This window comes from Cynoglossus semilaevis, chromosome 10, assembly GCF_000523025.1.
Source record: "Cynoglossus semilaevis isolate Cse_v1.0 chromosome 10, Cse_v1.0, whole genome shotgun sequence".
Classification (NCBI taxonomy): Eukaryota; Metazoa; Chordata; class Actinopteri; order Pleuronectiformes; family Cynoglossidae; genus Cynoglossus; species Cynoglossus semilaevis.
The window spans coordinates 5618975-5633489 of record NC_024316.1 but is presented as its reverse complement, the minus strand read 5'-3'; the positions used below and the strand labels follow the sequence as shown (position 1 = coordinate 5633489).

Genomic DNA, 14515 nt, shown 5'->3' with positions numbered 1-14515 from the left:
AAGTTCTGACAAACACCTCGCTGACATGACACTGATGAGCTGAGTCTGTGCTAAATGCAGAATTTGCGAGTGTGAGGAAATCTCGTTTGTATCAAAGCATGATTTTTGTGAAGACATTCAGTTCCTGGTAAACAGGATGTTTTTAGTATTGGCCAGTTGATGCAGGCCAAATAAAAAGTCTCAAAGGATCTTAATGACATGATCTCAGTGAGGTCTGATTATTCCACCTCCTAAATCTCATCTTGGGGTGAGTTAGTAAAAGCATTGGTTGTAAGAACTGATTAGATGAGAGGGTGCTTCTTAATCCCAGCAAAAGGCTGTAGCTGGCAAAATGTAACTTTAAAAGTGACAACTATATTATTTTGTTTGAGAAGTTCTCTGAAGATTGTTTAGTAATTGAAGTTCTTGCTGAAGAAATACATTTCACACCTGTCTGGTCATTTAAAAAAAATATTCACACCAGTAGTCACCTGACACACAAAACCTGTTCAAGCTGGACCACTGGGCTGTACCTGGGAGCTGCTGTAGAGTAGAGTTGTTTAGTCATGACAAAAACTCCATTTACTCACGATCGTATTGTACCTGATGAATTGAAATAAAAAGCGACCCATGGTATTGTAGTACACCACACTTTTAATACGGTGTAGACTGAAGTGTGCACCGACTCCTCCACTCATCCCTCCTCTTTCAAGGCACATAATAGAACCATGTTTCCTGTGAAATTGCAAACACCCTGTGTATTATGTATGTAGAGGAAAAATATTAATTCAAAGTGAGCTTTGTGGTGCAATATGAGTAATCACACACGGCAGATTATTCTATTAATAACAAAGGATCCTGATGTGTGTGGCAGTTGAATAAGGTGCAGCTGAGCACAAATGTCTTGGAACAGTGAGTGTGTGTGGGCGTTCAGTACAACTGTGGGTGAATACCATTGTTTGTGTTCCATTACATCCGAATCATCCTGCACATATAAGCACATTAGGAGATACATTTCTAATTGAAACACCAAGAAATGCATGTAATCGCATTAGTGAGTCAAACATCCTGAAGACAATGCATTAGGCCGTGCTATTAAATCCAGTGGGATTATTACGAGATGGATCACATTTGTCATGATTTGCAGAGTGGAAGTGATGAGAATTTTGGAATCAGGAGGAGGATAAGCCTGCCAGGAGCCAATTTTAAATCGAAAACCCCCACTGTTGCTTTTATTCCCCCCAGCTGGACACCGATGCACTCCTCTAACACCCAAAATATACCAGAATGTGTGGTTTCTGAGCCCCCGGTGTCATGATTCATTCTCCTTCTGTTCCAAATTGCAGTCCAGCAGCTTGCTGAGGAAACGCAAGAATAAGAAAAATTAGGAGAGGAAGCAGCCATTTGGAAATTGCTGATTTCGATGCTGCTAGCGGCCCTAATCTGCACAGACGTTGTTTTAGTCATTGATACTTTTCAATTAACTGCTAATTAAAATGTGGTTATCCAGCCGAGAGATTGTTCTATCCAATCAATTCACTTAATTAATTAGGGTAAGGAAAATTAACTGTTTAACCAATAAGGTGTTGGAGCTTTTTAAAGAAAAAAAAGTGGTATAAAGACCGTTTTTACTGTTAATGTCTATGTCTTAATGTCTAACACTATTTTCACTATTTTTAAAGTAATTTAACAAATGAATGCAGAAAAGAAATCAGTGAAAGAAACAAACTTTAATTCCAACTTTCCTAGAAAAGTTATTGCTGCAACAATGCCCTTGGTCCGTATTTTCCCTTTTTCCAATATTAAAAGTTAAAAAAATATCTAAGGTAGCAAATTGTAAGATTTTTTCAAACTCCTAAAAAAACTGAAAGAAAAAAAGCAAGGAGTAGGAAGAGGGTGGAGTCGGCTCAGAGTCAGAGAGGATAGCAGATTTATTTTGAGTGACGGGACGAGGGGACCAGCTCCTGTAGAGAACCTTGGAATCGTTGGCCTGAAGTAATATCAGTGGTTTGGAAAACACCATGAAAGTAGTTTACGATTGGCATCCTTCCTGTGCTCTGCAGCAATCACAGTGTTCCCTGTCTTACATATTTCAATATTTCAAATCTATTTGTCTCTCCATCCATCCAAGATAATCGTATCAATAATGGCCATTTCTTACATGTACTCGCTTTTTGCACTTTGGTTGATGTAAAAATACTACACAAAATTAAAAAAAAAAGAAAATGTATAAATGTTTAAATGTATGTATGTATTCACTTAACAGTTTACAGTTAAATAATATTATTTTATAATAATAGTTTTTTCGTTGCTTTTTTGACTTCACCATTTTGACATAAGTAGTTATCGATGCCTGTAGACCTTCACCCTGGGTTAGCCGTTAATCTCCAGCCTATTTTGAGGTCCATTCACAGAGAAGCTCATCACATTGTGGCTGCTATCATGGATTTGGATTTGAACCATTTCTTTTCAATTCAACAGGTGAGCCATTTTCCGGTCAGTGAGGATAGAATCCTTTATGGTTCTCTAACAATTCAAAAAAGGCTTCAGGCATGGCTACTCTTCTCTGCTATGAAAGCACTGCAGGAAAATATATTGGACTGATGCACGAGTATAAACCCAGAGCCGGCAGAGATGCAATCAAAGACTGTCATGGATAAGACTTCCAGCCTCCTTATCACCTCCTTCAAGATATTTATACACACACGACTTATATAGGAACTGTTAGTTAGTAAACATAATATAACAAATCCACTTTAGAATGCCTAAAAGTTAGCAAAAAAAGTAACAAGTTGCTAAAGTTCACTAAGTTAGCTAATATAAAGGTTAATTGAAAAGAGAAAAGATCTGACAATCTGGACCAAACAAACAAATGCATGCCATCTGTCCCAGTAGACATGGACTGAATTAAAGTGTTCTACGTCCTCCATCAGGTTTCTATCTAGGTGACGGTCTCGTACTGAAGCAAAAAAACAAAACAAAAAACAGTTTTTTTATTTTAGATTGTTAGATAACGTATTGCATTTCTATACATCCATGCGTTCTCGCTAAAGGCTCACCTTGATTTTCTGTGACAATTTCTTCAAACCTCCCTCTCAGATGTTCATAGCAGTGTGCTCTGTGTCTTTCTCCCCCTGTCAGTGTCTCTGTTGCTCACACACAGCCGTAAAAGTGGAAGAAGCAGAGTGTCAGAACAAACAGGGAAGATGGGTGAGGAAGCAGAGCAGAGAGGGACAGGCTGTCACTTTTAAAGCTTGTTGGCACTCAGCAGTAGGTAGAGTCAATGTGTTCAGGTCCTGACCTCGGTATATACTCGTCACAGAGAAGACAAGCGCTGCAGGGCAGCCTGGGACAAACTACAGGGAGGAGAGGAATTATTATTGTAGGTGCACCTTCCCTCTGCTCTTTACACAGCTCGGCCGTCTCTGGACTTTAAAATCAATGCTCTGTGTCTCCTGGCCATATGTCTGCATATTCCTTAAGGAGGCTTCAATCTGAGCCATGATATTTTCTTATTAATGAGTGTTAGTATTGTTGCAGTCTGCCACTTACTGACACGATGCCGTATTGATCCTGTTTCTCATATCCTCATAAAGGGAGTTTTATAGCCAGGTATTGATGAATGGAGTCACAGACCATTAACTATGTTGTGCTGGAAATTCTGATGGTTGTTAATCAGCCACAGTCAGCAAAGACATCTTTCATTGGCTGTTTGGGCCCAAAGTGAAGGAAATGTGACCTCAATTACAAACTACTATTGCATATTGCAAACTTTTTATCTGTACGAGTAATATGTAATGTGTCTTTTAAGATCACATTAAGAATAAAAAACTGTGACAGCAGTTGTACTCGTTGTCGACAACCTGGACATGGTGTCCTCCATCATTTCCTTGCCCTCCCCCTCTTATGGCTGTGTTGTTGATGATAAACACTGAATCCTCTTCCTTCCTCTCAGTGAGAGCAAACTCTTCAAAAATCAGCGCAAACAAGCTGTGGTGGGGTCAGACGACAGTCAAGGACTCTCACTCTGTCTTTCCCTGCAAGTTTACTCTTCCCAGCTCATCCTTTTCTCTCTTCATGTGTCTCTGCGTGTGTGTGTGTGTTTGTTTGTGTGAAGGGAGGGAGGGTTAAACCCCTGGAAGAGAAATGATGGTGAGCATTTTTGAGCAGAGTAATCCAAAAATCCAAAGCTGCACTTTTTTTAGATGTCGCACTATAACTGGAGAGTGTGTGTGTGTGTTTGTGTGTGTGTGTGCATGTGTGTGAAAGTGAGAGAGAGCAGGGGCGGAATTAATGTGAGAGATATAAAAAATGCTTTGAGACTAATCACCCAAACCCTTTGCTCTTAGTATTATGTTGTGTGTGTGTGTGTGTGTGAATGTGTGAATGTGAGCTAGAGTGTGGACTGTGGAGGAGTCCCTCTCTTGTACTCAGCATGATGTCAGGAGTAGCTTGGCTGTGAAGACCAGTCTGGGAGTGTGTTGCTTATCTTCCATTAGACACATTATGGACAATGTTACCATCAATTTGTATGCACGCACACACACACACACACATTGAAACAGGCTTCGTGTGGGGAGACACTTGGCAGGATTCATCTGTTGGCAGCCCCACTGAGGGAGGAGAGAGGAGAGAGGAGAGAGGAGGAGGAGAGAGGAAAGAGGAGAGAGGAGAGAGGAGAGAGGAGGGCGGGGGAGCAGGATGGAGATGAGTGAATAGAGAGACCTGATGTATCAGTGCTTCAGTCATCTGCAGCCTCAAAAAGCTCTTCAGTCTCTAAACAGCTGCCTTACAATGCTCTCAAGTAGCAGCGCTCCCTGTTGAGCAGGTTATATATTTCCAAAGTCCAGCCCTAGGACCAGTTGCTGCACATGAATTGGTTTCATTGGGGTTGGCATCTTTTTTTCTTTCAATTAATATTTAATAGATTTTAATAAGAAGAGCAGATCTCTTATATCTTATTATAGCTGTCTTTTTAGCTATGGCTTTGGCAATTCACAGAATTCATTTGAGGAGAAAAAAGTATATATATCAGAAGTCAAAACAACTTAATTGTTTTGCTCCAATTTGGACAAATCAAGGACACTGCAGAAACGCTGCATTTAATGGAGCATGGGATGCAAGGATGCCTCGTCAGCTGTGATGTTATAAATGGAGTTGTGCTGATACCTCCGCAGAAAAATAATCATTAACTTCACTGGGGTGTAATACACACACACACACACACACACATACACATACACACACTTTTGGCTACCTGCCAAGAGCTGAGCCTGACAACAAACAAATAATTACAAAAAATCTCTCAAAATGGGTTTTCATTACTGTCACTCTTTCTGTTGAACGGAGTGAAACTGAACCACGCAGATCCACCTTTATAAATAGACTGTGATTTAGAGTTTATGTAGAAGCTCCAGTTAACAGTAATTATTATTGTTTTCATTTTATGCTTTTGTAATCTAAAATGTGTATACATTTGTATATTTTTAAAGGATTTTCTTTTTTAGAAACTAAGGAGCTAGCATCGGAGTTCTATGGTGATGGTTTTTTCAAGTTTTCAAGTAATGATATTTAATTGTACTATTAAAAACCTAGTATGTACATTATGATAGTGACACTGCCACATTCTTAGTGTCTTATGTGAGCAAGTGTAAGATGAAAGGGGAAATGCACTTATTTTGAAGTAGGCTTTCTTTGTGTTGCTATGGAGAAGTGACATGTGATAGTAGCTGTCACTGCCTGGATATTTAATATTCATTAGCTTCTATTTCCATGTCAGTGGTCATGTATTACTCTTCATTATTTGGAACAACCACACTCTCGTGCATCCAAGTCATGCCTCACCATGGCAACAGTCTCTGAAGGACCTCTTCGCCTCTCTTCTCTCTTCTCTGTGCCGTGATGCTGAGGTCACTCCTTTGGAATGATCTCATCACATCATCAGCGGGAAGCCTCTCATATCTTCATATCTCCAAGGGTATGGCAGACAGTGCCTGTGAAGATTACTGTAAAATCTTTGGTTCCCATGCAGCCTTTCATGTGTTTGATGTTGTTTTCATTTTGAGTCTCTTCCTCAAGCTGAACGTCAGTATGAAGGGCTCACTCATTAATTATTCATCTCACCTTAAGTTAGCCTTTCTGACAGGCCCACAGAGCCAGATTATCTTAAAGTGGCTTCTGTTTGACTCCTGACAACATATTGATTATGTATGTGAGAAATCTAAATTTGAATGTTGGATCTGTTTTCTAATATAAACAGGGTTATAAACAGATCCAAATCTAAACAAATTTTACTGACAACCATTCATCTGATCAGCCTTTATTTAGCAGCTATGTTGCTTAGCATTTAAACCACCTGGTCTTGCTGAGGGAAAATATACGAAACAGTTGCCATCATATCCAGATTTTCTCAAGTATTAAGATGCTACCCTTCAATAGAACTAATGATTATATCATGACGGGTCCAGAGCACTTCTGCTACTACCTTCCTTAAACACGGCTTGATACTCTAAAGTTAATTTTGAGTATAAATTTGACTCCGCACATATAGACACTCATGCTCAGTTATGTCAAAGCTGCCGTGACCATATCCAGGCAAAGTTACTGTTTTCATTCATTACAATGGCAGTAATGGCCAATTGCAGTGACTCAAATGACACTACTGTGGAGAGAGTGTCTTTTCAACACAGTGGTTGTGTTCGTACTGTTTTTTATGGTGCAGGAGTGCCGTCTCCATGTTTGGAGGGTTGGTTTTGCTCTAACCCAAACTCCAGCCAAATTAAGTGGAATATATGTGTGCAGTTCTTCGAAGTATATTTAGACTAGACACACACACACACAAACACACCCTCAATCCTAACACGCTGATTCCCACTTTGAGCCAGTTGCCAGTGATCCTCACATTCTGTCTTTCATGTCCAGCTAATAGGCTCTCTGCTGTCTCTGAGGCCTGGCATGGTATTTTCAAATGACTGCTGAGCCTGATACCTGTGGGCATTGTAGAGTCAAACACACACACACACACACACACACACACACACACACACAACGGTGGTCGACTGTAATGACTGCTTCAGGCCAAGTAACTGACTCCTGTTGGTAAAGCATGTTTTGTGTTGAGTCAGACTTGTATGTAAAAGTTGTTCAGTATGTTATGCATACATAATACACATATAGTATGTGGTTGAACAATGATAAGTAGCACACAAGTACACAAATATGTTAAGGTAACTCAATTTAAAATACTGTTTAGACAAATTACAAATAGGGGTTCTGATGACCATACTTATTTTATATTAACATTATTTATTTCTCAGATTGATATGCACTGTCAATGCAATATGCACTGATATGGTGTCCCAAACTACACATTTAATATTTCCACACCTCAAACTTCTGCTGCTTCTGTACGGTGACCTAATATTAATAAAAATGCTGCCCAGAGTTGACACCTCCTCAAACACATGCAGACTGTTGAGACGGGTTTAAAAAAAAAAGCTTTATTAAACTAAACATGCATTTCTGCACTGTGTGTAAATAACACCATGTGTTTCATCTGTATATTAATGCAACAGTAAGTGGATGGACAGTGGAATGATGGGATATACAATGTTTGTCATTCTCTCCATGCGTTTAAATTTGTTGGGAATTTTAATCGGATTAGTCGTCACAAATTAATTGATGTAATTAACACATAACCTTTCTTTTTTAAAAACCTTTTATTTCCTTTAGGTTTAATTAACGTCTTGGACAGCTCGTGATTGGTTTTCCATTGCTAATAAAAATTAGCTATGAAACTAAAGTTAGTCTTTTATTCTCTGTCAGCCTGATTAAAGCAGCAGGAAACATAGACTAGTGTGACATTTAGGACTCATTCTGTCCTTGCTGCGCCTCAGTTTTATGCAGTGCATCTTACCTTCCATTATGACTGACCACGTACAGGCTGTGACGTCACCTCAAAGCGACCTACAGTATACGTTTCATATCAAATCACTGTCTGAGTTACAGAAGATTACAGTTATATTCAGATATCCCCTGCATGTTTTTTTCTTTACTTTTCAGTTTGAGTAAAAACAATGACTACTCTGCCTTTGTGCTAATCTTCACAAGTCTCTTCAAGAGTTTAAGACACTGAAGCAGCCAGTCAGTAAGCAGGAGGCAGCTAGATTTTCATTCTTTTCATTGCCCTTGTCCACAAAGTCAGTTATATCACCTGTTTAGTTGTTGCGCTATAGAGTCCCACAGTCTGTGTGGCTTCTGTATTCCCTGCACATCACAAGACAATATACATTTTATTGACTTCCAAAGGCCTAGAGCACAAATGCATCATACTCCTAGCCGCATTATTGTACAACCTGGGCACAGTAAACCTTTTTTATTTGTGCAGAAATGTCAAGTAAATCTTCCACATTTTTGTTGGAAAAGAGTCTCAAGTTTAAAAAGTCCTTCAAACCATTTTGTAGTGTCTGAAGGGATTACAGTTTGTCAAATTATATCTTTTGTTTGGTCACACAAAAGCATAAAATGATTTCCTGGCAAACAGTAGTTTCCTGAAGCAGAATCAGAAGAGAGCAGATCATATCTGCTCACACAGGGCAGGCTTCACCAAATTGGATTTTGTTCAGTTTAAAAGCAGTGCTACAGCACTATTAGGGGGGATTCTGAGCTAATGGACACACATTATAGCAGTGTACAGTATCTGACCACATCCTGAGGCCGGGATAGTTGATCTTTCTACAGGTGTTGACTTCCAGTTAGTCGACAGCATCAAAACAAAGCTTTTATGGGAATCTTCAAAAGCACAGAGGAGAGCGCGCATCAAAAATAGTCAACAGTCTGATTTCATGCTTTGATGCATGTTTCATTAGTTTTGAGTTAGCTCTGAAAATGAAATGTTTCCTGGTAATTCAAATGTTATTGTACTTGTAGCGGTGAAGCCTTGATTAGCTCTGATGTCGTGCTGTTGTCCTGAGCTGAGTGATATGTCAAGCTCATTAGCTCATTTAAACCGTAGTTACGAGAAGACAAACAGCCGTGCTGCAAATGAAATCTCCTGCAGATGGAGCTTAGTGTTATTGCTGCAAATGGATTACAACAGAGGAGGTGTATTCCCAACGTCAGCTCTGATTAGTTCTGCGAAGACTCTGTTGGTTCTGTTTTTAGAGAGTTGTTGCGGCGTGACACCATAGTGTTCCTGTGAGGAGGCTTGATGTGATGTGTCCCTATTTGACGTGACACTGTTCGTCTTATTTAATCTGCTGCAACAATGTTATACTCTTTGTTTTTTTGGCCTGTGTCCCGTTCTTCTCCCTCCTCGTTTCTTCTTCCCTCTTTCTGGATGTGTAAATGTGGCAGAACTGTCACTGATGATCCATGAGATGAAGAGATGAAAAGACTCTATATACATATATACATATATATTTCACCTTTGATATCATTTTCAACTTTAAGTTTAATTTTGAACAACTTTTGGAAAGTAGGCCAAGTGTTAGCATTGACTCCAAACTTTTTCTACAACCGTGTCATCAACCAAGTCTCCATTCCTCCTCTGGGCCAATGAGCTGAGCCAAGGGTGAGCAACTACAGCAATTAAAGGTTTAAATTAAACGTTTAATGTTGAAAATGTAAACTATTTTTGTTTATTTTTTGTCTTTTCTTGTCTGAGGCCAACAGGTAATTGGTAGCACAGTATGATGTAGTAAAGGTAAGGCCAGGTTAGTTGTAAAGCACGATTCAACTGCCAGTGCATTACAAAGACAGGACAACATTGGTATTAAAACAGTTTGATTAAAATAGAGTAAATAAAATTAATAAAAAGAATGCTTTTAAAAAATGCTACTTCAATTCAATCAACAAAATTAAATTAATTAAAAATAGACAGTGTAGGAAACCGGAAGTAAATAATATTGTTTTCAGTCCTGACAGACACATGTCAACACAACAGGGTGTGACAACTATTTAGGGTTAGACTATTCACTTGTAGACTAGTAGCCAATGGAGTGATTTTTATACAGTATTATCTTGGAGTGCACAAACAGCTGACCGAGAAAGGATTAGAACTTGAATCTCTGATGACAATCTTGATTCTGTTACCAATATTCTCCGGTCTGTCGTAGTGAAGCCACATTTGCAATTTACGAACTACAACTACATTTACAAACTATGATTTGTAAGTCATAGTTTATAATACATTAGTTTGGAAGTAATAAAAATAAAAAAGCATACTTTCCAAGACTAGATTCCTCAAATAGGCAATTTAGTCTATTCTACTCTGTTGTACTTTTTGTTTACTCTGCATTGGTAAATTCTATTTTTTAGACTCTTAACAAGCCCCAGTATTGCTGCATATCACATTCCACTTAGTTTTTTTTCTCAAAGCTAAAATTTCTTCTGTCCAAAGACAGGGTCCAGTTTCCCAGATTTTCATTAAGTGTGAATATCAGGTACTTATGTAGCCTGTAAATACTGATTATAAAATGTATTTATACCAAAAGAGAAAAACATAAAGTATTAATTTTTTTCTGTGTAGTATTTACTCACAGGTAGTAACATTTTGTCAGTTTAGTTATGAAATACAATGCAAAAGAAAAGGAAACAGATTTAGCTCCCATTTAGCACTTCCCATGGTCTCCTGCAAAAAAAAAACCTACAAAGGCAGGTGATTGAGAACAGAAGGCATGATAAGAAGAAAATAATCCTGGCACGGTGGGTGAGCTACATAGAAGGCTCCAGTGAAGAAGGTTTCTGGACTATTTAGAACAGCCAGTGATAAATGACCAGCTCTCCTTGCTGTTTGATTACTTTGTGAACAGCACATTAGTATTGTGTACAGTAGAGCCTTGTGAGGATGTCAGAAATGCTGCTGGAACATCTACTCCGTCTCACAATTCTTGCTGGCTCATAATTTTACAAATGGCTGTGCAGTGTTTGGGCATCTGATAAGACTTCATACTCATAAATCTGTGTCTTCTTCTGTCAGAGGCCTCTGCAGGGTATTCTACAGCAGACACATCTTTTTTGCTGCAGTCACCGTAGAAAGATCCAAGCAAGTGGAGATGAAAGGTTGACTCAAACTTTGAATTGAATTGCAGAGTAAACTGGTCAAATTGTTCTTGTTTAGAAACATGTCATGTACTACTGTTTTTTTCTATGTTAAGGAAAAAGTAGGTGTTTCAAAATACATGAGCACCATCAAAAACACCTGAACCTTATTCATTTCATATACATTAATATTTTTACTGTAAATGTTTTATTTATCATATTTGATCAGCTTTGATTACAAATGTTCATATTAAAAAGCCTGTGTTTGTAAATACATGGCTTTGATTGGCTACTGTGATCTTGAGGTAATACAGTCAGAATGTTGCCATTATTAGAATTATACAAAATTCCCCTTTCACACTATACATGAGTCGTTTCATGTTTCTTTTCTATCCTGTATATTTAAAGAATGAAAAATGAAATTCTTTGGAATTCACTGCTGGCTGTAGATCTTGAATTCAGCACCACGGACAGCTCCACAGCCACCAGGACTGTATTTTATCCTGGTGACTGTTCATTGTGTGTGAGACAAAGAGGCTTATAGATTTGCTTATAGATGGATAACACAAGTTGTTGTGCCAGGTTGACTGGCAGAGGTCAACAGGTGAAAGCTGAGTTTAACTCATGAAATGTTCTTGTAGGCATTTGTCTGTGCAACCTTTAAATGTAAGTGACCTCAGTGGAGAGGAGGATCAGAGAGGAGGAGCCAGAGGAGTTAGCTCTATTGACTAACAGTAACAACACTGGTTTGCAGATTTCCTTCCAATCTTTCTGCATGTTCTCCTGATAAAGATGTGAGTGGTTTGTTTCTATAGGTGACACTGTCATGGACGAGTGAACTGTCCAGGTGTACTCCCTCGCTCCAGCCTCTCCCTCAACCCTCATTAGAATGAAGTGGTACAAGATGAATGAATTTAGGACTTATGATGAACTGTAGCAGCTAAAAAATAGACAAAAGGGGGGAAACCTCTGAGTAGCTTCATGTACACAGAGAAGAATGACATGCAGATTGCTGGTGATAGGGTGACAGAGGCAGATGATGTGCAGAGATTGGACATTTTTTACATCACAGTGTATCCATAAAGTAGCCGATGTTTGCCCATGTGATTTATTTGTAAATGTCATATTGTATTCTATACATTTTGAGAAGCTGACAGGGAGGTGAAGGATCTAAGATTAGAAGTCTTTGTGATGACAGAGACCGATCACCAGCTCAATAAAAGATGGCTGGATTTGAGTGATGCTCTATTCGATCGGTGTTGTGATATACCTTCTCGAAAATGTGTCGTTAGCTATTTATTTGCACACATTATTGGTCAAAATGATGTTTGAATAGCCAAACACTATAAATGAAACCCTTCCTGATAATGAGTGTAATGTGTCTGTGCATTCGCAGTGCTCACGGCCTTACAATCCTTTATTTTCCCCGTCTGACAGGAAAAGTCCAGAGCAAAGATAAACCCTGTCTGTTCTGTTACCTTTCTCGCCTCCATCTTGTAGAGAGTAAAGTTCCCTTGATGCTCTGTGTCTGTGTGTTTGATTACATTCATCCTGTGATGAAGCTGAGCGCCAGTCTGTGCTGTAATCTAAGCCATTCATCAACGTCAGCCTTAATAGAGGCAGAGAGGAAGGAGAGAGTGTGAGCGTAAACCTCCTGTGACTGCTTATACGTCTGCTGAAAAAATCTCACCTTGTCTGACTATATGCTTCCTCTCAGGAAGACCATTTTGTGTAATGTGTGAGCAGGGACATGTACTCCACTTTAGAGGGTGTCTGAAGAATGTAGTTAAAGGGGAGTCTTCTTTAAAGGGAAAGAATGCTGTGTGTGTACGTGTGTGTACCGGCATCCAAAAGAAAGAAGTTGACTCGTTTATCTGGACTGTCAGCTCACCCCATGAGGGTCTTGCTCACATGGCAGTTACCTGCAGGGCCAAGAAGGAAGACAAAGAAGAAAGGAAGGAAAAGAATAAGAGTGAGGGATAAAGGAGGAGCAGGAAAGGAGGAAGGAGAGTAAGGTCTTTGGTTTAAGGGAATTTCACTGCACCCTGCCAGACACGGAAGCTCTGTTCCAGCTGTCCTGTCTACATCACACACACACATACACTTCCTGTTGTTGCTGTGTGCCTCCAGCGTTGGACACAAAGGCTTTTCTCAGCTCTGGGTTTTAACAGGGTGGAGATAATTGGAAACTCTTTTGGCTTTATTGCTGCAGCAGTGCTGTGCTTCAAGTCGAGCCAAATCAGATTGCAACATTAACTTTTTTTTTCTATTTTTTTTCTTTTCAGATTTACACACCTGTAATCAGGTGAACATATCATTTGTAGAAAAGTCTTATTTATATTGCATTCATTATTTCACATTTAAGGATCCACACAGTGCGGCTGTGCCATGTATTTTACTCTGATGAATGGTGAGTCTTTACATGGCTCATTCAGTGCCAGTGACACAGTGTATATGTCGCCTGGGAGGCAAAAACTAAGAAAGTGCTTGCTGCAGCACAAGCTTCTGCATCATTAGGCTTTATGGCCCTGTTTCTTGACTCTTATTAACAGTTATGAAGACCTCCTCTTGCATTTACATTTTTTACTGTTTTGTTATTCCCTCATATATTTTCTTGCTTTATCAGTCTACCTTAATAAATCAGAAGAGTTTGCCAGGGGGCAGCAGCTGTGTGTATCTGACCTCATTAAACGTATGTTAGTTTAGTTTTTCTTTATTTTACTTGTTGACCTTTTTGAAGACAAGACAATTTGAGAGAAGTCTGCAGATGTTTTTGGTTGACTAAGGACTAAAGAGATTTTTTTTGCCTTCACTGCTACAGCCTGCTGGGGTGCTGGGGTTTAGCCCACTGTGTGCCTGTCAATTTCTGGCTCTCTACTTGTGTCGGCCAAGGAGAGGATACTCCAGGGTGCTTTAAAGAGGGTAGTAAGATTAGATGCTGAGTGCAGATATCTCTCTCTCTCTGCCTGTCCCAGGAGAATGGGCTGGAGGAGGCAGAGCAGGAAGAGGAAGGAAGAAAAGATGCTCACTGTTATACTTAATACCAGCCTGGCCCCTTCATTCTGCTTAATCAAGTATCTCCTCTTCACCATTCTCAGCTGGAACTGTTAATTTGTCAAGCTTTTTTAAATAAACACAGATGTGGTCACACCTGACGAGCAGAAAAGAGGAGTTCTACGTATTCTATATACAATATATCTGAAATACCGACGACTGTTATAAACCAGTGGCGCTTTGGCCCAGAGGCAATGTCTCTGTTATTGGTGTGGAAGGTCTCCTGGGCAAGGTCAAATCCCACTTAGGGTGGTTGGTACCTTCCAGTGGACTCACCACCTGCAGGAAGGTTTAGGGGGGTTGGTATGGTGCAGTGTGATTTGGGTGGCGACTGCCGCCCCCGCGACCCGGTAACGGATAAGTGGATGACAATGGATGGATGGATGGATGGATGTTATAAACCAAGAAAAGTCATCTAGTCTTGCATATTGAGGCATTTCGG

At 39.5% G+C, this 14515-nt stretch overlaps 1 protein-coding gene across 2 annotated transcripts in view; it reads left to right on the top strand.

Annotated features, from left to right (window-relative positions):
• snphb (syntaphilin b) overlaps window positions 1-14515 on the top strand; it is a 1167912-nt gene that overhangs the window by 463160 nt on the left and 690237 nt on the right. The window lies entirely within an intron of this gene.